Raw genomic sequence first — 23,845 nt, forward strand, 5'->3', positions numbered from 1 at the left:
TGGGAAGTTTTCTCGTATTATTTCCTTGAATAAATTGCTCATTCCTTTGGTATGGAGTTCTATACCTTCCTGTATCCCAATGACTCTTAAGTTTGGTCTCTTAATGTTATCCCATATTTCTTGGATGTTCTGCTCATGGTTTCTTAACAATCTTGCTGAGCTGTCTATGTTCTTTTCAAGTTCAAATACTTTGTCTTCATTGTCTGATGTTCTATCTTCTAAGTGTTCTACTCTGCTGGTAGTACTCTCAATTGAGTTTTTAAGTTGGTTTATTGCTTCCTGCATTTCTAGGATTTCTGTTTGTTTGTTTTTTATAACCTCTATCTCCCTGTATAATTGATCCTTTGCTTCCTGGATTTGTTTGTGTAATTCCTTGTCGAAGTGATCTTTCATTGTCTGATTTTGCTGTCTAATTTCTTCCTTGATACTCCAGATCATCTGAAGCATATATATCCTGAATTCTTTATCTGACATTCCATCTGCTGCAGCTGTTACCTCTTCTAAAGTTGAGCTGACCTGCATTGCTTGTAGTCCTTTCTTTCCTTGTCTTTTCATACTGCTTGCGTTTCTTTCTTCTTGGTGAAACTGTTGTGTTTTTGAAAGTTTTTCCCCCCCTATATATTTATATTGCTCTTGTATAGTTGAAAAGTCTCCCTTGCAGGTGCGGGCAGGGGCTCAGCTCTGCCCCTCCTCCAATTGGTGTGAGGTGTCTACCACGCCCGCGGACCCCTGGGCCTGATCCCCCGTTCTGTCGCAGGTCTGCCTACCTTGCAGGTGGGGGCGGAGGCTCTGCCCTGCCCCTCCTACCACGCCCGGGGACCGCTAGGCCTGATCTGCAGGTTGGTCGCAGGTCTGCCCACCTTGCGGGCTGGGTGTCAGTTCCGCTCCGCCCCCACTCCAATTGGGGTCACTTGACCACCACACAGGCGGGCTGCTGGGCCTGATCTGGGCGCGGGCGAAGGCTCTGCTCTGCCCCTACTCCAGTTGGGATGAAGTGTGTACCGCGCTGGCAGGCCGCTGGGCCTGATCCACCGGTCTGTCGCAGGTCTGCTTACCTTGCCAGCGCGGGCGGTGGCTCTGCCCTGCCCCTCCTACCACGCCTGCAGACCGCTGGGCCTGATCTGCAGGTTGATTGGTCGCAGGTCTGCCTACTTTGCGGGTGCGGGCGGCAGCCCCTCTCCTCCCCTCTGGCTCGACGACAAAGCGAGAGAGACTCGGGTATCTGTGACTCACCCTCCCTACCAGGGGACCAACTGTTTCCGTCGCCGCTGGCACCGATGAAGTTTTCACCTCGGCCGCTCTCCGATGACATCAGATCTCTGCCATGCTGGCATCCCCTGTTCTATGGCTGAATCCCATTTTCTTCTCTTCCAATAGGCGGAGCTGTGCCCTCTGAGCGGAGCTTCTGCCCTCTATGTGCTGACAGAAATCCCTGTACGGTGGCTCCTGGGAGCCTCTCAATCCTGTTAGTCCATAGCCCTTTCACTTATCCGGCCCCTCCCCCTGTTCCTCCTCCCAGCCAGCCAGCCAGGTCCTTTTCACCAGAGGCGGTTCCCCAAGGATCTGATTACACTTGCAGCCCCACCGCGTGTCCTATATCCCGAACAATGAACACCCTCTCTGTCATTCAATTAAGCCCCAGTGCTGTGGTGGGGTGATCTGGGAACCAACAGTTTAATTTTTCCGGACCCCTTTGGTGGGCACGCCCCCAGAAACTGGCGGCTAAGATCTTGGGTGTCGCCGCTGGTGTTAAGGGGAGGTGGGGATCTGGAATCCCCTCTGCTTCCCTACAGACACGCCCTCGGTGGTTTCCTGGCTGCTTGTATCTGGAGGGGGTGGGAGTCACACACCTGCTAATGTGGATTCCGCTGGGAAGGAATTCTGTCGGCGGAACTCTGGTGATGTCACCACTCTGCTATGGCGGGCCCCAGGCTCCTTGCCGGAGTGTCCGAAGGGAGGGGTGGGAATGGTCTGTCTGGTTGGTTTCAGCTCCCGGTTTGCTATTTCATGAAGGCTTGGCGAGAGACCTCTTCCTCGAGTCCCTGCACTGCTCCTGCTGCGCTGCGCCTCGGAGGCTATCCGCCCTGACGCGGGGGCCGCGTGCAGGCAGCCGACAGTCGCCGAGTCGCGCGGGCAGCGGCTGGCGGGTCTGGACCTCTGCGCTGCGTGGCGGAGATTCACTCGTCTAGCGCAGACTGTCCCAGGAATCACTCTTGAAAACAGTGCACAGTGAAAAATGTACAAACAAGACTGAGACCTACAGGGTTTTACCTTTTATGTAAATGAAACTGCATGTACTCTAAACAAAATACACATTTTTCAAATATACATATAAATAACAAGATAGACATTGGACATAGTTAGAATGATTTGTCTATATGGAGGAAAAGCAATTTGAGTGGGAGATAGATAGTGAAAAAGGAGAATGAACTGTTAGTTAATTATGAATAGACAGAGGTCAGGTACAAAAAGAGATGCTAGTGTTCCATGTGCAGAGAGTATGATTAGCTCAACCTTCTAAACCTAAGTCCAATAAAAAATAATAAAAATTATATTAATTTCTTACATAGTTCACATAGTTAGCATGAAGGCCAAATGGATGATGTATGTAAAAATTATTTGTGTACCATGAAATATTATTCAGTTATGTTATCATTATCTCTATAGCACAGCTGGAGAAAGATCAAAAGGGGTTGAAGGAAATACTTAAGAAATAGGGCAAGGTATCTAGTCTTTCTGTCTTGGTGAGTTTAACAGAGAAGTTTAAAAGTCCTTCATTAAATGTCTTTCTAAATTACAATGTATATATAAAAATGGCCATCTTTGTCAATTCTTCCTCCGGGTTATATATTTGTGATAGACACTAATAATTCCTAACCCTTGCTCTCTCAGGGGGATGGCACTCCACTGTTGCTCAGGTAGCAACATGTTTCTGTCCCCACCAGATCAACTGTAATTTGTCCAAGACTATCATGACAATACCAATCCCAATACCCAGTGATTATCTCAGGCGGGAAGGTACAACTTGATTCTGATGAACTCTAAGGGAAATTTCACTTGGCAGAGCCTCTGAAAGAATGATTTTTCTTGGGGCTGGGGAATATAGCTCAGTTGGTAGAGTGCTTGCCTCACATGCACAAGGCCCTGGGTTCAATCCCCAGCACCAAAAAAAAAAAAGAATGATTTTTCTTGTTAAACAAGAGAGAGAGAAGATGAGAGCTTCCATTTCCTCCAACCTTAAACGTGAATGTGTGAGGATTTACTGTTTGAAGGTGAGGCCACTACTGGTAACCACACGGCAATAAGAACAAAAGCCTAAGAATAAAAGCCAACGAGTGGAGTTACATAGAAAGATCCAGGTTCCTAGATGACACCATTGAGCCCTCACAACAAATCTAAAACTGCCCAGACTTCCACTTCCATGAATTAATTAAACGTCTTCTTTACATTAGCCACTGTTAGTCAGACGTGACTTGCAGCTACATACATCTCAGCTGATTCAATATTCAACCTGACACATCCTCAGAAGATCTCCATTTCCCAGGCATGTTCTGTAGGAAACATCTTTCTCTTCCCAGCTTGTGATTTTCCCAAATGTTGGATCTGGGAGGCTCTACAGGAGCAGAGAACTGTGGTTTACAGCAGATGAGAGCTGTCCATGCTCTGAGTAAGCCAAGGGAAGCTGCAGAGGTGAAATAATGCAGCCTCTGTGGGGGAAGCCAAAGGTGGTGAGAAGTGAGAACCATCACATGGCCTGGAGAGAAGACGCGAAGCCACAGGAACATTTCCTTAAGACTTCACAAGGCTGTGTGTTAGGCCTGGTCTTGTTCTGTCATCTCATGGGCCAACTGGCAAAAGACAAGGGGGATTTTAGCTTGATCCCTAGCTTTAGAATTGCTCTACCCAGAGTAGCTTCCACCATGCAGCCTAGAGAATCTGAGGCCATCAAAGATTCTTCTGAGTCTATATTTTTGGAGAATAAACAGATTTGGTCATTTCCTTAGAAGTTTGAAAATGAATTGCCATATGATCCAATAATTCCATTTCTGTGTTAAAAAAAAAGAATCGAAAGTAGTGTTTCAAAAAGATATTTATATACCCATGTTTACAACAGCTGCAAGCAAAGGTGGAAGCAACTTCAGTGTCCACCAACAAATAAAAGAATAAACAGAAAGTGATACACATGCGCACGCGCACTACACAGACACACACACACACACACACACACACACAATGGAATATTATTCAGCTTTAAACAGGAAGTAAATTCTGACACACACTACAACATAGATGAGCCTCAAGGACATTATGCTAAGTGAAATTAAATCAGTCACAAAAAGACAAATACCATAGGATTCCATTTACATGACAAACCTAGAAGAGTCAGAGACAGAAAGTTGAAGGGTTGTTGGCAGGGGAGGAGGAGGGAGGAATGAGGAGTTGTAGTTTAATGGGCATGAGGCTTCAGTTTTGCAAGGTGAAAGAGTTCTAGAGATTGGTTGCACAACAATGTGAATGTACTCAACACTACTGAATGAGATGGTAAACTTTATGTTGTGTTATTTTACCACATTTTTTTTACAGGGTATATATGTTCATTGTTTAGACAGCTTTTTGCTTTGCTTTGACCAAAATATCCAACAAAACAACTGAAGAACATAAAAAGTTTATTTTGGTTCGTGGTATCAGAAGCCTCAGTCCACAGACAGCCAACTCCATTGCTCTGGGCCCAAGGTGAGGCAGAACATCGTGGGCAAAGGGCAGGGCAAACGGAAGCTGCTCAGCTCAAGGCGAGTCAGGAAGCAGAGACAGAAAAGGGTAAAGGAACACAGGGAAGACACACCCTTCCAGGGCACAGCCCCAGTGACCCGTCTCCTCCAGCTCCACCCTCCCTGCCTACAGTTACTACCCAGTCCATTCAAACTAGGATGGTTAGGTCACCATTCATAATCCATTCACTTACCTTTGAACATTCCTGCACTAACACGGGAGATTTGAGAGACACCTCATATCCAAACCCCAACAGTCATGAAGTATTTTCTAGGACCCAAATCCTGGAGGTCTTTTCTCCACTGCCCTGGGTGCAAGACCCACCCCCCAACCTACCCCTAAGAGAAAAGGTAAGCCCATTCTCAGTGGGCCCAAAGAGTAGAAGAGAGCAGGCATCATCAGTGTCAAAATCTACCAGTGTCTCATTCCACTCTGGAGAAATCCACAAATGACAACTCTGACTCCTGCTACAGCCATTTCCCCATCTAAACAAAGAACCCTAAAAAAGAGGCACTGAATTAGAATTGCCCTCAACATCACCCATTCTGATCCCTCTGTTCTGAGACCCAAAAGGGGAGCTGATTTTTGCCTAAGGTCATGCTTTGCATTAGTGAGAGTGAAGGCTAGAACTAACAGAGCCCCAAGAACCAGCCCCTCCACTCACAGGTAGGTTGGTGGAAGTATTATTTAGCATTGCTAAAGAACTTCATATTTGCAAAGTGCTTTATGCTCATCTATTATTCATGCACTAATGAGAATACTTAGATTATGCCTTTTCTCCAAGGAGCTCAAAGCACTTTGTAAATGTTAACTCATTCACCCCCTACATCCCAATGGGACAGACAGAAATCCTCACCTCTTGGCTCTGCACTTGGTAAAGAGTAAGCCCAGAAAAGGCAGCGGATGTGATGGAAAGCGGACCCACAGCAGTACTCGAAGCTCCTGTGCACCGTCCGTCTTCCACCTATCTGAACAGTTCCCTTGGCACTGAAATACAAGAATCCAACAAGACATTTCTCTAAGGCTCAATGGTACATATGGTACCACAGGACAGGGACATGAGTTCTAGGCAGAAGGAGAAGAAAGGATAAAGCCAGAATGAACATTTTCTAATCATATTTTAACAGCCAACATTTACTAAGTATTCACGATGCACCAGACCCCCTAATTCCTTCATCATCTTATTGAATTCCCATCTTTCTCCTCTAATTAGATAATGGTGATCCCCATGTTTCATTTGAGGAAACTGAGGCTTGGGGAGGTTAGGAAGCTTTCCCAGGGTCACCTAGCATTGTGACTAGAACCCAGATCTAACTCCAGGGCTTGGGCTCTAAAACCACATGGAGACTGCTTCTTCCAGTGCTAAGGGATAATCAGGGTAGAAACCATTACTCCATAATGTTACAAAACCCATTCTTATTTTATTTGTTTATTTTTAAGTGAAGCTGAGGATTGAACCCAGTGCCTCAACACATGCTAGGCAAGCACTCTACCACTGAGCTACAGCCCCAGCCCCACAAAACCCATTCTTGGAAAGAATTACTCACCAAAGTCAATAGGAAGGCAAAGGTAAGAAAGAACTATCAGAGGAATCTCTCACCCTTTCCCCTCACATCCCATCTCCTGTGACTTACCTCTAATATAGTGTTGGCCACATGTTACAAGATTGCCTCTCCTGACCTACCAGATGCCCAGCACATATTTGAGGGAAAGGAGGGAAGACAAGAATTTGAACAGACCTCAATGCATATGTCAGCTTGATTGTCAATGTCTTTATGATTCCACATTTAAGATTATTCCATAAGCTTAATTATGAAAATTCACTCTACGCCCCTCACCTCCCTCAAATAGGAAATAATGATCAGCAGGTGATGACTGGGTGTCTGTAGCATGGCAGGCTGGTGGGGTGTACTGCAGACAACCAAGAGGGGCCATTTCTGCTCTCAGATTTACATATCAGGTAGAGGCATGATGTCAACACACCAGAGACAAGTAATGAGTAACACAGGACAAACGTGCCTACTAAGCTGGGGTTAGACCACAGAGCCCTGGGGAGGTTGGGCTGGGGAAGGCTTCGTGGAACCTAAAAAGATGGGCAAGCACGGCCAGGGAGAGCACATGGCACCTCTGCACCTCAACAGAACAAGAAGCCGGCTCTGTGGGTGGGACAGGAGGAGAATTTGTGTCATTAGTGCCCAGTGGGGACACACAGTACACAGTCCTTTCCTTGTCCATCACAGAAACATCCTCAACTCCTTGAAAACCAGCCATGGGCCTGGGATGGGCACCCCACTCTTCAACATCAACCCAGTTCCAAAGACTCATTCCTTTGTCAAGGAACAAAGGAGAAGATGTGTTTAAACCAGAACACTCTCCTCTAATGAATACGGAGTCACCGAGATTCATAATTTGAATTTCTTGAGGCAAACCTAGGAGTCCAGAAAGAAGCAATACAGTCAAAACAATAGGAAAACTTCCTGGTACTGCAGTAAGTAGAATTTCACACTAATAGAAAACTGTGCAGTTAACTAGCAGGAGTCACAAAAGTCTAAGAACAAATATGCTACGTATTAAATACAACACCAAATGTAATTGCCATACAGTATTTGAAAAATTAAAGAGGGAGGGGTTAATCTAACAAATAAGCGAGAGTGTGTCCCACAACATGTGTCAAGTCAGACGTGGAAACCCTGTCTCTTCTGGGTCTTTGTGGCTGCAATTTCTCCTGACAGTGATATCAGCACAGTCTTTATTGTTGATATCTGAATGTTCTATTTCTCATTAGTAGGTTCCATTTCCTTGAGAAGCCAGGACATTTTGCATACCTGGATCACACATCAATTTCTCATGATACAAAGACACACGAGCTCAGGCACACACACACCTCCAACCAGGAGCTGGTTTTATGCACAGCAGGTGAAGTTAAAGCCATTTTGGGTCAGCTTTGGTTGCTGCAAGTAAACGACCTGACACGAACAATTTTAAGGAGGAAAAGTTTACTTAGCTCTCATGGTTTCAGAGGTCTCAGTCCAAAGATGGCCAACTCCTCTCCTCAGGGCCTGAGATGAGAGAGAAGATCATGGTAGAAGAAGGTGGTGGAGGAAAGTGGCTCAGGACATGGTACCAGGAAGCAGAGAGAGCAACAGTTCCCCTCACCATGGACAAAATATATACCCCAAAGTTACGCGCCAGTGACCCACCTCCCGCCTACAGCTATCACCCAATTAATCCCTATCAGGGGATTAATGCACTGACGGGGTTAAGCCTCTCATATCCCAATCACTTTACCTCTAAACTCTCTTGCATTGTCTCACATGTGAGTTTTTGGGGGATACCTCACATCTAAACCATAACACCATCTGTCTAGCTCAAGTTAAAGACCTTAGCCACACCCATCCCCAAAATGTTCTCCCTCAATAACCTTATAGCACTCCATCTCCCAGAGCCCTTGAGGAAAGGCTGACGGAAGAGTACAACACCCCCGTAACATATTCTTACCAAAAAATTCAGATTTGAGTGTGATCATACTTCTAGATTTAATGACCAATTTATAGGAAATCCAATGGAGAGAGAAAACCAGTTAGCATCACTGAGATACAGATAGAAAAATCCAAACTGAAAAATTCTATAGGAAAAGCAAACCAGTTTTTTTCCAACAAATAAAATGGAAGGATTAAAAAAAAAAGATAGAAAGGGACACAATTTAGCTCAGTGGTAGAGTGTTTGCCTCATATTTGTGAGGCCCTAGGTCCAATCCCCAGCACCCCAAAAAGAGGAGAAAGAGATGGAAAAGGAACCTAGAGGTTGAAAACTGAAAGACATCCAATAATCATGCATTTACTTAAGGGTGTTGAAAATGTATGTCCACACAAAAACACACACATGGATGTTTATGGTGTCTTTACTCATAATTGGCAAAACTCGGAAGCAACCATGATGTCCTTCAGTAGATGAACAGATAAACTGCGGTACATCCGGACGATGGAATGTTACGCGGCACTAAAAGGAACAAGCTGTCAAGCACTGAAAAGAAATGGAGGAAACCTAAATACATATTTCTAAATGAAAGAAGCCAATCCGAAAAGACTGTATTCTGTATGATTCCAACTATATGGTATTCCAGAAGAGGCAAAATTATGGTGACAGCAAAAAGATCAGTGAATGCCAAGGGTTGAGGAGAGATGAATATGTGTAAATAGAGGACTCCTAGGACAGTGAAACTAGCCTGTATGATACTATAATGATGGTCACATGCCATCATATATTTATCCAAACCCATAAAATACACAACACCAAGAGTGAACTTGAACCCTAGCATAAACTGGGTGAAAATGATACATAAATGTAGTTCATCAGTTCTAACAAATGCACCTCCTGGTAGGAGATGCTGATAATGGGGGACACTGTGCATATCTGTGGGTGCAGGGAGCCCATGGAAAATCTCTGTACCTTCCTCTCAATTATGCTGTGAACTCAAAACTGTTCTAAAAAATAAGATTAATTCTATTTAAAATTTTTAAGAAAATGAAGGCTGGGGATGTGGCTCAAGCGGTAGCACGCTCGCCTGGCATGCGCTCGCCTGGCATGCGTGCGGCCCAGGTTCGATCCTCAGTACCACATATAAACAAAGATGTTGTGTCCGCCAAGAACTAAAAATAAATATTAAAAAAAAACTCTCTCTCTCTTTATCTCTCTCTCTCTCTCTCTCAAAAAAAAGAAAAAAGAAAAACTTTTTAAAAAATTTTAAGAAAATGAAATGCAACATACGGACTTTATTTGAATATTATTCAGACAGATATAGAAAAAAACACTGATGGATTGGATATTTGAAGATATCAAATAATTTTTATTCTGTGTTTTTGTATGATAAATATTATGGTTATGTCTTTCCCTTATGCTTTTGAGATCCTCAGTGAAATAAGTACAGATGAAGTGCTACAGTGTCTGTCTTTGCTTCAAAAAGCCAGGGGGAACTGGGCATGGCAGTGCTCACCTGTATTCCCAGTGACTCGGGAGGCTGAGGCAGGAGGATTGTAGTATGAAGCCAAGCCTCAGCAACTTGGAAAGGACCTAAGCAACTTAGCAAGACCCTGTCTCAAAAAATAAAAAGGGCTGGGGATAGAGCTTAGTGTACAACACCCTTGAGTTCAATTCCTAGTACTGGGGGTTGGGGAGAACCAGGGACGGCTGGAGACTACAGGTATAACATAAGACTGTCCTTGGATCAGTAAATCCTGAAGCTGGGCAGAAGGTGCATGGGAATCCATTACACTGTTTTCTTTACTTTTGTGTTTTGAATTTAACATAATGAAGCCAGACATGGTGGCACATGCCTGTAATCCCAGTGACTCAGGAGGCTGGTGCAGAAGGATCCAAGTTCAAGGTCATCTCAGCAACTTCAGCTAGACTCAGTCTCAAAATAAAAAATAAAAAGGGCTGAGGCTACAGGTCAGTGGTAAAGCATCCCTGGTTAAATAATAATAATAATAACAACAACAAACAACATAATGAAAAAATGTTTCCAAACTAACGGAGAGGTGGGCAGTGGGCTGTCAGCTGTCACATCCATCGCATTCACTTTGGCCTAAAATGAACTTGTCAAACTTGCCCCATCACCTCTTGGGCAGGAGACAAGAGCAGATCAGTCCCCCTCTGCTCCCATACAGCAGGGGCTCCTGTCCCACCCAGTGTCAAAGCAAAGACATTGGCAGTGTCCCTGAGGACACCAGGCCTGCTAATGTGGAAGCCTCTGCAGGGGGCTTCCCTGGAACCCCTTGTCCCAGTTATGCTGGTGGCCTGAACTCTCTCCTGCTTCCAGCTGCTCAAAGGTAACTGCGTGAGGCCTTCCCTACCACTCCTATTTAAAATGGCAAGACACCCATTGGCAGCCCCTCGGCTCATTATCCCCTTTTATTTTCTTCGAGGCATGTGTCACCTTGAACCAGTTGTGTATATGCTGTCTTCATTATTTTTTCATTAACCTTTTAATTGCCTTCTCCCCCCACCCCCAATTAGAATGCAAACTCCATGAAGGCATGGTTTATTGTTTGCAGAGTGTCCAGAAACAATATGTAAGATGGATTTGGAGGCAGCAGAGGTGTCAAGCCAAGCTCCTGGTGCTAACCAAAGACTTGCTCAGAAGAGCCGTCCTGGGTGGGCCCTCTAAGGAGGAAGCACCTAGGGCAGGAGAGGGCTCCCCAGCAAATGCCACCTCTCTCTGCTTCCCGATCACCACGTGGGCGGCTCACTTTTGCCACACTCTTCCACCATGAAGTTCAGCCTCACCTCCAGCCCCTGGGGAATGGACCTCCATGGACTGAGACCTCTGCAGCAGTAAGCCTCCAAATAAACGTTTCCCCCTTTACAATTGTTCTGTTCAGATCTTTTAGTCACAGCAGCAAAAAAACTGACTAAAACAGATCAGTACTAGAGTAGTTAGTGCCAAGGGGATATAGGCAAGTTGTGACAACACCAGAGACAACCTAGGGACTTCAACTGGGAACATTCCTACTTCTTACTTTTTGCCCTACCCTTTCCAATGGAATCAAACGCAAACAAAATCAGGTCATGAGGTTTGGAAACGGCTCCAATTATTCATTGTGATTTTTACTGCTGCACCTATGTTCATTTGTGCATTTCTTACTTATGTAAGGCAGAAAAAAGTGTCAATTCAGCACTGCCTTGGGAGAGTGGCCTTGAAGGCTGCTGTAGGAATCTCCTGCGAGCCCTAAGAACGGCAGTTTCAAATCTTTGTCACCTAAAGAGCACTTCATCATGTTTCTGGGGCCTGCTTTTTCTTTTACAGCTTCAGGGAAGGACTCAAATTCCATCCAATTAGATGTGCAAAACTTGAGCTGTTTTGAATCTACCTACATGCAAATTAGACCCTAAGGAGCTTGTGCTTTAGGATGAAGAAAGGGGTTTGGTGTTGCCTTCGATTTTTTCAAACCTACACAGGGATCTTTTTTAACAACAAAAAATCTTATTTTCCCAGAAAGTATGGGGAGCAGAAGACAGAGACCGACACAGAATTTTTGCTGTATTTCTATATCTCCACCCTCTCCCACTTTCTTTTACTGAATTCAGGCCAACAGCTGTTAGTTTGCTTGCTTTTTTTTTTTTCCTGGTTGTGACTCCCCCCCACCACCCCCCCCCACCGCCCCCCCCACCGCCCCCATGGCTGTGATTGTCCATCTCCTTGACTCAGTTGGCCCTGCTGGATGCTTTATCGTCTCACCAGTGCGTTATTTGGGCACCAGGCAGACAAATCTGGAGGCCATTTGGATGTAAGGCCTGGGAACTGCACCACAAGCAAGCCTGCAGGTCCTGTCTAGGGCTTGCCCCAGTTTCAAATGAGTAGGTGACACCCGCCTGCCTCTACCTTCCCACCTCCCTCCACAGAAGGAACTCTGTCACCAGCACGCACACACACTGTCCTGGGCTTCCACCAGCTCCACACAGTGCACCATATAAACGAAGCTCATCAGAACCCCTTGGAAATGACAGAATGAACACCAGGAGCCTGTTTCTAATGATATTTTCAATCACTGAGAATTTCACTTTAAGCCACATTTGTCTGTTTTTTTAAACTGCTAGAAAGAACATTAATAACATCATCCCTCCCCCAAAGTGAGGTAAGAAACTTACTGAAGCGGGGCTGATGGACTGGGATTAAGACTTTGGGATACCCTTTCCTTTGCTTCCACTTAAAGGGTCAAGCCAGCAGGCCATCTCTAACATGCTGAGAAGTGAGAAATTTCCCTACAAAATGATCCATATTGTTTCAAAACAGAAACAGTGAGCAGCTGGGGTTTTTTGCTCATGTGTTTGTTTTCCTCAACTGCTACTCGCACATAACAATGTGCAATGGAGATGCAGAAGTCAAAGATGAAGAAAACCCACAGACCTCCAAAACTTTACCTCTTCAATCAATGAATGCATCAGTGCTAGTCTTTCCCACACCCGTTTCCCTGTCACCAAGAAGGGGCAGAAAGACATGGTAGAAACAACACTGTCTCAGGGAATCTCTGGGTCTGAGTTCAAGTTCCAGCTGTCTGTGAAACTGAGCAAGTCACTTTGCCTCTCAAAGCCTCAGTTTATTCAGCTCTAATCCCTGCCCCTCCCATCTCAACTTTGAATATGACACGCCTTAAGCTGAACAGACACCTTAGCAACTCCCACTGCAGTCTGAGAAATAGCTGTTTTTACTGGCCCACCAGGAGTGCAAAGGATTAGCAAAGGCATATGAGGGAATGAATGTACCGATATGATTGCAAATTGCTGCTAAACAAAGTGGACACGTGAATGACAGTACTGATCAGACTGTACAGGTAAGTGGGGAGAGGGAGGAGGTGGCAGTGGTAAGGAGAGACTGAGATGGGAATGGGAAGATTTCCCCTCATTCTCAACCTGAGATCCAAACAGGTAAAAAGTGACTCTTGTAAGGAGAAGGAACATGTCAGCCTTCTATTTTAGGCAGGATAGCAAATGAAATACTCTGAAGGTTTCTTTCCACTAAAATATATGAAATACTGGGGGAAAAAAATTATATTTCTGAAAGCATTGCTGAACTGACACATTGTATGAAAAAGAGAGAGCAAAAAATGAAGTAAATGGAAAATGTCTAGGGCCTGTGGGCTAAGGCTAGCTTTGCCCCAGGGTCTCTTCTGAAACCTGGAGACATTGAATTTCCACTTTGATGGCCACACTGGAGATAAGTTGAGAATCTAACATAAAGGTGGGATCACAAAGAGATATACCCTCTGCAAGAGGGTCACTTATCAATAAATCTGCTACTCAGAAAGAGTCAACAGGGAAACTTGTCTACTTCAGCATTAGCATTGGATGGAGGGAAAAATCTGTGTCTCCAAGCTGGCCCTTGTTGATCTTAATTCATGCTACTTATGAGGTCCAGCAAATTTCAAGCCTAATATTATCCTAAGTACATGGAACCTCAGAAATATTATGCTAAGTGAAAGAAGCCATGTATAAAAGACTTCATATTGTATGATTTAATTTATATAAAACAGTCAAAAAAACCCAAATCTACAGAGGAAGAAAGTAGATTTATAGGTGCTGGAGCCTGAGGTGTAGGAATAAAACAAAGGCAAAGAGATCTTGGAGAAATATGGAAAAGTTTTCAAACTGGATCATTATGATGGTTGTATAACACTATAAACTTACCAAATCTCAATAAACTATATGTTTAAAATGGGTAAATTTTTTGGTATTATACTTCAATAAAGTTGTTTCATTTGGAGGGTGGGTGTTGTTTGTTTTTTTAATGATCCTGGACTCATAGTGTATAGGTGACTAGCAAAATGAAATGTAAACTCTTTCTAGATGAATATAACTTCATAAAGAATTCCCATAGATAAAGGTACAAAGAAAATGTGTAACTCACAGTCAAAAAAAAAAGAAAGAAAGAAAAGAAAAGAAACCAAGACACTATGAGTGAGAACTATCAGAATTATAGACAGCATATCAAACCAAAAAAAGTCTTCAGATAATGGAATCAGTTGACACAAAATAAGCAATATTACTAACTATATTAATTGTAACTGTGAAGTAAAAGGGATGCTTGGGAATTAACTGTAAGCCTCAAAAGGTATTAAAGACAACCAACAATATGTGGAAGAATTAGACAGATTCCAGAAATAAAATATAATAATTTGAACTTAAATTTCAATGAATTATTTTAAGTCATAGATTAGATATATCCAAAGAGAGAATAATAAACTGGGAGGCAGGTCTAAAGAAATTAATCAGAAATCATGACAGGAAAAGAATTTGCAAGGCATGCAGGATAGAACAAAGCAGACTTCTATATAGTTACCTAGAATTCCCAAAAGAGACAATAGAGAATATGTAAGAAGGGATATTTAAAGAGACAGTGGCTGGGAACTTTTCAAAATATGTTCTCATGATGAAAAATAGGAATCCTCAAAATCAGGAAGCCCAAAGTAATCTTAATCGATATTTAAAAACCTATACACATCATGTTATAACTGAAAAACACCAAGACAAAAATAAAATATTCAAAATAGCCAGGAAGGAAAGAGAGTTCACCTAACAAAATGGCAGTTAAAATGGTAGCTAACTTATGAGGGCAACAGTGAAAGCCAGAACAAGGGGACTCATATTGTTATTGTGCTGATAGAAAAAAACATTGGACTTAGTATTCTACAGCCAGAAAAACGACCTAAGTGAAAATAAAATAATTTATAGACAAGAGAGAAACAAAAGGGGAGATCACACTACCAAAAAGCCCTATTAAGGGAAATTCTGAAGAAATGTACTTCACACAACAGAAAGTCATTCCCAAAACAAAAATGAATGATAAAATCTGAAACGAGAGTAAAAAAACTGAAAGACAAAAGATATTAATGCATGTATAAATAATTATAAATATATAGGTAAATGTGGGAGTAAATAAAAATAAGCATTCACCATATAAGACAATATTAATAATATCTACCTTGTATGATGGAAAAATAAGACCAAAGTACAACAAATTAAACACAGAGCAACACAGTCAACAAGTTGGGCAAGAATCAATCAGTTAAAGCATGATAAAAATCACTGTATCATTCAGGAAAATAATTAAGATAGTTAGGTTTGTTAAGTAAGTTAGGCAATTTTAAATGACCCTGGTAATCATTAAAGAACATAAAGATGATAAACTAAAATAAGTGTAAGTTGAATTAAATTCAACTGATAATCTTGAATTTTAAAAATATTCAATCAACACAGGAAAGGGAAAAGACAAAAAGAAATAAAATGAAGAAAAAGAAAGCAAAAGATGAAAAAGAAGAAAAGTTGGACAAATAACACAAAATAAAATGATAGAAACAAATTAAAATATATCATTAATGAAAACAAACCCATTTGAATAAATCAAGTTATATGATTAAATTACAATTGTTAGCTTTATCAGCCAGTATAGGTCAAGTTAAGCTTCAGTTAAAGATCAGCGATGCCAAAATCTTAGTAACTTAAAACACAGGCCTTGCTTTCAGTTACTTAACACTTTGAATAAACAACTCCAAATCTTAATGGCTTGAAAACAAAAAAAAACTTTTTGTTGCTTATGATCTTGTGATTTGGTTGGGCAATTCTGTGCTAACTTATGTGGCCACATTCAAATGCTGAGCCAGGGAGAGCTTCAAAATCTAAGAGGGCCTCACTTTAACTAGAAAGGCTAGGGGGCTAGCCTCTGTCTCTGTGAAGTCTCTCATCATTCAGTGGTCTAACCCAAGCTTCTCTGTTTAGTAGCTGGGTTCCCAAAAGAGTGAAGCAGAAGTTACAAGACACTGGACTCAGAATCCTGAACAACATAACTTTCATCACAGCTCATGATATTGTGAAACATGTCAACATAAATCATGGGTCAAGCTGGGCAGAGTGGCACACGCCTATAATCCCAACCGCTTGGGAGGCTGAGGCAGGAGGATCACAAGTTCAAATACAGCCTCAGCAACTTAGCAAGGCCCTAAGCAACTTGGTGAGAACCTGTCTCAAATTTTTAAAAAGTAAATAAATAAAGGGCTAGGACTGTGGCTCAGAGGTCAAGTGCTCCTGGGTTCAATACACTAAACCATAAATAATAAATAAATAAATCATGGGCCAGCCTATATTCAAGGGAGTAAGAAATAGACTAGACCTGTTGATAGTAAGGGCAGCACAGGCAAGGACAATCCATCCCCACTTATTTCCTCAGCATGCAGTATGTCCACTGCAGTCCCTTTCCATGTTTTATCACTCCCAAACCCTGGCTGATGATGGAATCTCAAAACATACCCAGTATCATGACAAAGCCAACATACAAAACAATCTGAGGGTCAGAGGTACAGAAAAACACTAAGATGCGTATCTTGAAATAAGTCAAAGGTCAGCAGATATTTACCGACCATCCTTTAAGTTCTCATCTCTTTGTTATGTGCTGTTGCGAATGTCAAAGTATAAGGTAACCTCAAAAGCCCTGAAAACAGCATGTTAAATCATCAAAGAGCAACACAAAATTGGAATAAACTCACTGTGGTGTATGCCCTGATCTCCAGGAGGCAGCCATGGGCTGCTGAGATATTTGTATTTAGCTGGCAGTTTAGGACACTTTTAGCAAGGCAGACATAGCAAGCAGCAAGGCTGTATGTTAATGACAAGAAGGTAGGAGAGAGCCCAGGTGTTGGAAAAGATCCGAGAAAGGAAAAATCACTAAGTATGGAATAGACATTTTCAAAGAGGAAGAACTAGAGCTGAACCCCAAATGATAGATAACACAAGATTATCCTTGGAGAAGAGACAGAAAACTTTTAAAATATGAGAATATGAACAAAGCCACCCTTCCCATGAGGTTCCTAAGGAACATGATTACAGGAGGAAGAGAAGGAAATGTCCCTCAAAGTAATACTTTATCACTACCTCAGTTGGACCCCAAATCTCAACAATAAAAAAAAAACTATTGTAAGAAGTGAGACCAGGTCACTCATTATTTTGCTAAATTGGTCAAGTAAGCCAGGAAACCTCCAGCTCATTTCTACCTTTACCATGCCCATGCACAAGCACCAAATCTTACCATATTCCTAGTGATAAAAGATAAATCAATGCCCACCCACTCTGCACTGACCTGTATGGCACAGTATCTTCCCCTAGCAAATGTGGTCCTATTCACTTCCTGAATTAAATCAATTTTATTAGTTAGCATTGCTTTTCTTGAGGGAGGAGCATAAGGATGATCTGAGCACTAAGTACCATCTGGGTCGGACATCACTAAGTGAAACCAAGTGATGTTTCCATCAAAAGATGAATCAGGACCAACCACCAAAAAAAGAGGCTGATGAGTTTCTGACTTCAGCAGTTCTTGATGGCAGGTGCAATGATGCCTAGTGCTTTCGCTCTGCCCTTATGTTTTATTCTTCTCCATATTTCTTTGTATGCCTCTGTTGGAAGACTCATTTCTGCAGAGACTTCTGAAATAAAAAGTGTAGAATTCAAGAAAGGTTTGGTATTTTGTTTTGGGGGTTTTGTTGTTGTTGTCGTGGTATCACGTTAATTCTGATTGCATATGGTCCCATCTTATCCTCCGTTACATTAATATTAATATTAATCTTGTCTCCCCAAGTGGAATGTAAGGAGCCTCGCTGGCACCTGACCTGCATCCCTGTAGTGTCTCAACTAGTGGCAGGCAGGAGCTAACCCTTGGAAAATTTGTGAAGGAAGTAGTTCTTCCTCTAGGGATTTTTCTTTTTTTCTAGTAGTGGAGATCAAATGAGGACCTTTTTACATGCTAGGCAAGTGCTTTACCAACTGAGCTGTATCCCCATCCCTAGGCCCTTTTCTTTTGCTCTTTTTCCCCTAGTGGATTGTGCCCAGGTATCCGGCATCTTCACACTTTTATGCCGCAGTCTGGCTGGGCACAAATCAGGAGCCACTGAAGCAGGAACAAACTTTATTTCTGAACTCTACCAGCACATTCCACACACGCTCCTGGGAACTCCCCCGCCACGCAGCCTCTCCAGGAACCAGCAACCGGAAAATCCCTCCTCGGCACTTCGCCAACCAATGAGAACTCTCCGGAAATCCCCGCGAGAGCTCAAGCAGAACTCTACGGGAACTCCACCAGAACTCAAAAGTCATCATCTTAATGGCTCGCTAGCGTCTCCTCTCAACCACTACTTCTGGCAAAAATGCCATGCGTCATCCCGACTTGGCTGTGGCACTCAACACTTTCATACCTTCAAGTCAACCAAAATATAATCTCAGGGAAAAGTGGATAAATTAATTCACCCTATGTCATAAACAATCACCTGAGCTTCAAGAGCTGTGCAAAGAAACAAATTACCATTAGTAGGATTTCAAATATTAGCAGGATGTCACAATGGTTACTTTGAGGGGCAGAAGGTCTTGCTGGGACTTTTCAAATTTCATAATTCCCCCTAAAACCTGAAGCCAACACTTTGGGCCTATACAAAATTCTATCAATTCTTTCTCTACTTCCTAGTTCCTACTTGTACCAGGCTTTTTTAAAAAATGTAGATATTTAATATCTTCCTGGACAAGAAAAAAGAAATAGAAACAAAGCAACTCTTTTCAAGTAACTTACTGCAGTGCAGCAGCTTAACTTTCAAGTACATTGGTGCCATATGATATAATAACAGGAAAATGTTGACAAATCTGGCCTTTTCATGACATTAAATACATTTATGTTGCTGGACTACCTAGATAAACACATAATGTATGTCATTCAAACAGCAGGGCTGGTAAATACTCCATTTACAGTTAATAATGGGCTATTAAAACTACACATATCAAATTAGTTCATGCACAATATAAAAACATGATTTACCACAGTTAAGATAGGCTTTAAATGCCTAATGACCAAGCTAGATATAAGTCTAAATATTTTGGTTTCTGCCATAATCTCCTAGGAATAACTTGGCAGGTAAGTATCTCCTACTTCTGCTTTCAAAAACCCCATTTTTCAAGGGTCAGCACAGTGATTTAGTTGAATCTTGGTGATTAACATTTGCATTGGCCTAAAAAAACAGATAAGCAGAAGAATTGCTCCAGGGAGAAAATTCTGTTCACAGAGGTTAATGTAACAGAAGCAAAAAAGGGCCATGTTTACCTGCTGTGGGTGCAGTTCAGGCTAGGCATACACTTATTCCTAGGCACTGGAATAGGCCAGATCCATATTCCTACAGCCCCTGATTTAAAGCGTCTCTTAAATTGTATTTGCCAGTTAGGCCTAAACATTTATCTCCTTCCACCATGTTTCCCACTCACTTCCAAGCCACACCACTATGGAGACTACAAGTCCACATCTGTGGCTCATGCTTTCTGTTTGGTATTTCCTTTTAAAGCATGCTGTTGAGTCCCAGCAGTTGGGTGTCTCTTGTTCACTGAAGGGCCTGAGTTTGTTTCTCCAGGTTAGCTAGATGCAAGTGATTTGAAGAAACCTCAAGACACTGACTTCCCTAGGTTAGTGACTTCTGGGAGATCAATCTGCTACCATATTCAGAAATTTCTTTCTCCATGCCAGCCTCTGGGTTTAACTATATGAATTCCAATAAAGAAGCCATCAACTTTCACTGAGATCTTGAAGGAGAGGAAAGGAGAACAGAAGTCTGTTAACCGTTTGCCCCAGTCCCAATGACTTTAAGCAAGTTACCATCCTCTGTTGTAGTTCTATTAGTCCATTTTCTGTTGATGTAACAAAATGCCTGAAGGTAAGTATTGAAAAGACAGAGATAGGTTTATTTAGCACACAGTTTTGGAGACCAAATGTCCAATTTTGGACAGCTATCTCAATTTGGCATTTGTTAAGGGACTAGTGGTGGAGGACATCATGGTGGGATAGGAAGCCAGAGAGAGATTTAGGGACCAGGCTTACTCTTTTTTATAACAACTTGTAAGAACTAATGGAGATCCCCAGAAAACTACATTAATCCCTTCCCGGAGCATGCCCAATGACCTAACCACCTTCCACTAAGCCCCACATCTTAAAGGTCCCACCACCTCTTAATACCACCACATTGGAAACCATGCTTCTAAAACATCAACTTTTGGGGGGGTGGGGGTGGGGGGGTAAAACACACCCAAGCCACAGCAGTGGTACTTCTCAAAATACATTCCCAAAATACCAGTCTCAAAGTGAGATGCCACAGACCCAGGCCCCATCCCAGACGGGCTGATAGAATCAGTCTCTAGATGTTGGATCACACTCATGTTTGAGAACCCCACAGTCTAAGGACTCTACATTTATTATTGTTAAATGGGACTAACACAGGACAAATCTATTTAACAAGGTTATTGTAAGTATCAAAATGGCACAGTGTGTGTAAAGTAGTACACCCTCTGGTTTATTAGTGGAAAGCATATTTGGAATCCAAACAGATGTGAACTTGAAACCTTGAAAACTTACCAGCTGTGAGGCCTTGGGAAGAAAGGATCCTCTCTGAGCTTCAATTTCTCAAAAATCTATGAAAAGTGGACAATAAAACCTAACTCCTGAGAGTCACATGAGAGTAAATGAAAAGTTGTATGTCAAATGTCTAACACAGGCCTAGCACATAAGAAGTATTTTAATTATGAACACATTTTTCTCCTTCCCAAAAAAATATCTCGAACATGAGTCAGAGCATACTTGCTATTTTACTACAACAGTGAGTCTCATGATGCTCCCTACAGAACTTCCCACCCTGGGTGGCAAGTCATACTTTTCATAATCAATAGCTCAGGCTCTCCCAGTTCCTATTAAGACAAGCTTGTAAGCAGGGAGTAGTCTGCTTATTTGAGACTAATAAATTAGTATCTTTACTTTCTGCACCTTGCCAAAATCCTATTCTCTTCTAATTCTTCCCACTCCACGTCTCTCTCAATGTACAGTCTTACACCATGGGGTAACATCCCTTTCCCAATAGTCACCCTTCAAAAAAGTAAAAATGGTTTTAATACATTAATAGTTAATTTCTAAGGGTCTACCTTCACAGACACTGGTACTCTGGAGGGTTGCAAAAGAAATAAAAGGAAAGTAAATTGCATGAAACCAAAAGTTTGGCTTCAGCTGACCCTGGCTGCTCTAACCACTAAATTGGCCTCCTTTAGCCTTGTCCTCCACATCCCAGGTCAGGAAAGAAGTGGGTTCAGATTGGGATGGGGCTTGGATAAAAGCCCTTGACAAGGCCACTGTCTTGTCCCAAGGCCCAGTCTAAATGCTCCATCTGACACTAGAGGAAAGTGATCCTCCCTCAGCTGCCAATTCATAGTAATCCAAAAATGTACTTAATTATCCCACTGTCAACAGAAATAAATTATATCCTATCTCCCATCCCTACATTAGGGAAGGAAAAAAATGAAGAAAGACAATTTATTTCAGTTGTAATTAACATCAGGCACGAGGGACCTTTCTGAAATGTTTGCCCTGGCAACTTTTCCCCCAGAGTGGATAAAAATGCCCTCATGGGGTGAGAGCCTTGGGGTTACCCTAGTAGACATCTAACTGGATTTCAAGCTCGGAAATAGGTAAAGAAACCAGACTGCATACTTTTCTGATTCCATCGCTGCCCCCCTTCATGTTAGGAGCCCAAATCGCCTAGGGCCGGGATTCAATTTTTATATTTTCATAAAACTCCGCAGGAGAGGGGCCCCTCTCCTGGCGAACCCGAGCTGCCAATCCTCTGGGCGCTAGAAGGCGCTGTTGCGGCAGGGCCCAGCTGACCGAAGAGGACTAGGCCCGCACGCCTCTGCGTAAAGGAGCAAGAACTAACACCTAGTCTTCTACCAAGGGCCGGGGTTCGCGCACTTTCTGCGCAGCGGGAAGCTCCCAAGGCGCGCCCTCGCCCTTTTCCAACGGATCCCCTGGAAAAAGGCCGAGACCCAGTTTCGGCTGGGCCCGGGTTTCTTCGGAAACCACCAGAGGGAACTCAAGGAGGGTAAAAGGGTAAAGTCCTGCATGACCCTGGTCCTTGTTGTACCCAATTTGACCCCGCAGTATTTCCTAACTCCAAATTGAAAGAAGCAGAAAGGGTGGATTAGACCGAAAGTTCCCTCCCTCCCTCTCTCTCTCTCTCTCCCCCCTCCCTCCCTCTCCCTCCCTCCTTTCCCCTTCCTCTCTCTCTCCCTCCCTCCTTTCCCCTCCCTCCCTCCCCCCCTCCTTCCCCCTCCCCCCCTCCCCCCCTCCTTCCCCCTCCCCCTCCCGTCCTCTCTCGCCAAAGCCTAGGTTCCTAACTATACACTGACAAATCAGAAAACTCCTACGACTTTGGTTCCATTACCCTCCGCTGAGGAAATCCCGTCAGTCCACTCGCTTCCAGAAGGAGTTGCAGCTTACTCCAGGGAAGGGAGCGGCGCGTCGCCAGCAGAAGCAAACCGCAACTCCTAGGAGGGGATCTCAGTTGAGAGGGCAAACCGCCCCCACCATTTCCTGGAGGGTGGGGAGGCGGGTTGGAGGAACCCGCCTGGACCCAGCGGGGAGTCCCGCCCTCCTGGGGCGGAGCTAGGCCCGGGCCCCGCAAGAAAAGTTTTCAGCCTCACCTAGGGGGCGCGGTGGGCCGCAGTAAGGCACCTAATTCTTCCTGTGAAAGAAAGCGCCCAGAGCTGGGGCACCAAGGGCGTGCGAGGTCCTTTTCTTAACCAAAGCCTCGCTCCGTAACAATCGCTCCTTGTTTCTCTTTAGCAACTCCGCGCTGGAACCTGGGGAAGTAGAAGTTCAGTCCCATCCAAACTGCTGGAAGCTCAGAACGCGCTCTCTCTTCCTAGAACTCTCCAAATTGGGGTGGGAGGAGAGGGGTCGGTCGAGGTTGAACTGCATGAGTTCTCTCCCCAGATTATTAAAAGCAAAAACGCTAACAGTCCTCCTGTTGCCAGTGCGTCATTCACTCTGCAATACTCTTTATTTTGCATACAGAAAGCTGGTCTAGAGAGCTGCTCTCAACTGGCATAGAGATGTGGTCATAACCCCCAAACTACTCCCAAACACTGGAGAAGAGAGTCAAAAAGGATAGAGGAGAGCTCTATCCCCCGCCTTTCAGTCCTCCACTTCTCTAACCAACAATACAGTCTTCTTCCCCCACCATCAACCTCATCCCCCTTCCAAAAACCAAGATCTGATTTTTAGCAAATCTTCTCCGGGGCAGAAGGTCCGGAAATATGAAGCTGGAAGCCCGAGCTGAGCTCCAAAGCTTTATTGTGCAAAGTGAAAAAAGACTGAGTTCTGAAGTGGGCAACTGGGTTTAACCTGGGGCACTTTCTCCCCTCACTGTGGCTCAGTCCCGCACCACCTCCACATACCCTACAGGTTTGCAAACCCTGTTACAAGCCCTGGAGACTCCAACTGGGACTCGTGGAGTGCTGGGAGTGGCAAAGCCTCATGTGTCTGGGGGGGTCGGGGAGCCGGGACTAGACTGATTATATGTTAAAGCCACTGAGTCGCAAATCTGACTCGCTCCTGCGCGACGCAAGGGCCGGCGGCGGCTTGCGCGTGTGTGGAGTCCGCCGCGCACAGTCGGTCTGTGGTGCCTTCCACCCGCCAGCACGGGGCTGTTCTCTTAATGAATTACTAATGAGTTAAAATTGG

General features: G+C 43.6%; 1 long non-coding RNA gene across 3 annotated transcripts; it reads right to left on the reverse strand.

Moving 5' to 3' along the window:
- Positions 1-2,258: 2,258 nt before the first annotated feature.
- LOC139702216 (uncharacterized) lies at positions 2,259-22,722 on the reverse strand. 3 transcript variants are annotated; one of them, XR_011704806.1, is made up of 5 exons: positions 22,545-22,722; positions 20,693-20,748; positions 6,405-7,829; positions 5,627-5,757; positions 2,259-4,046 (listed from the first exon to the last, which is right to left on the reverse strand). It is a non-coding gene; the product is annotated as an uncharacterized lncRNA (long non-coding RNA). The 3 variants fall into 3 exon arrangements; XR_011704807.1 differs by having other exon boundaries at positions 2,259-3,707; positions 5,627-7,829; XR_011704805.1 differs by having other exon boundaries at positions 5,627-7,829.
- Between the last annotated feature and the right edge of the window lie 1,123 nt (positions 22,723-23,845).

This window comes from Marmota flaviventris, chromosome 16 (genome assembly GCF_047511675.1).
Source record: "Marmota flaviventris isolate mMarFla1 chromosome 16, mMarFla1.hap1, whole genome shotgun sequence".
In the NCBI taxonomy this organism is placed as follows: Eukaryota; Metazoa; Chordata; class Mammalia; order Rodentia; family Sciuridae; genus Marmota; species Marmota flaviventris.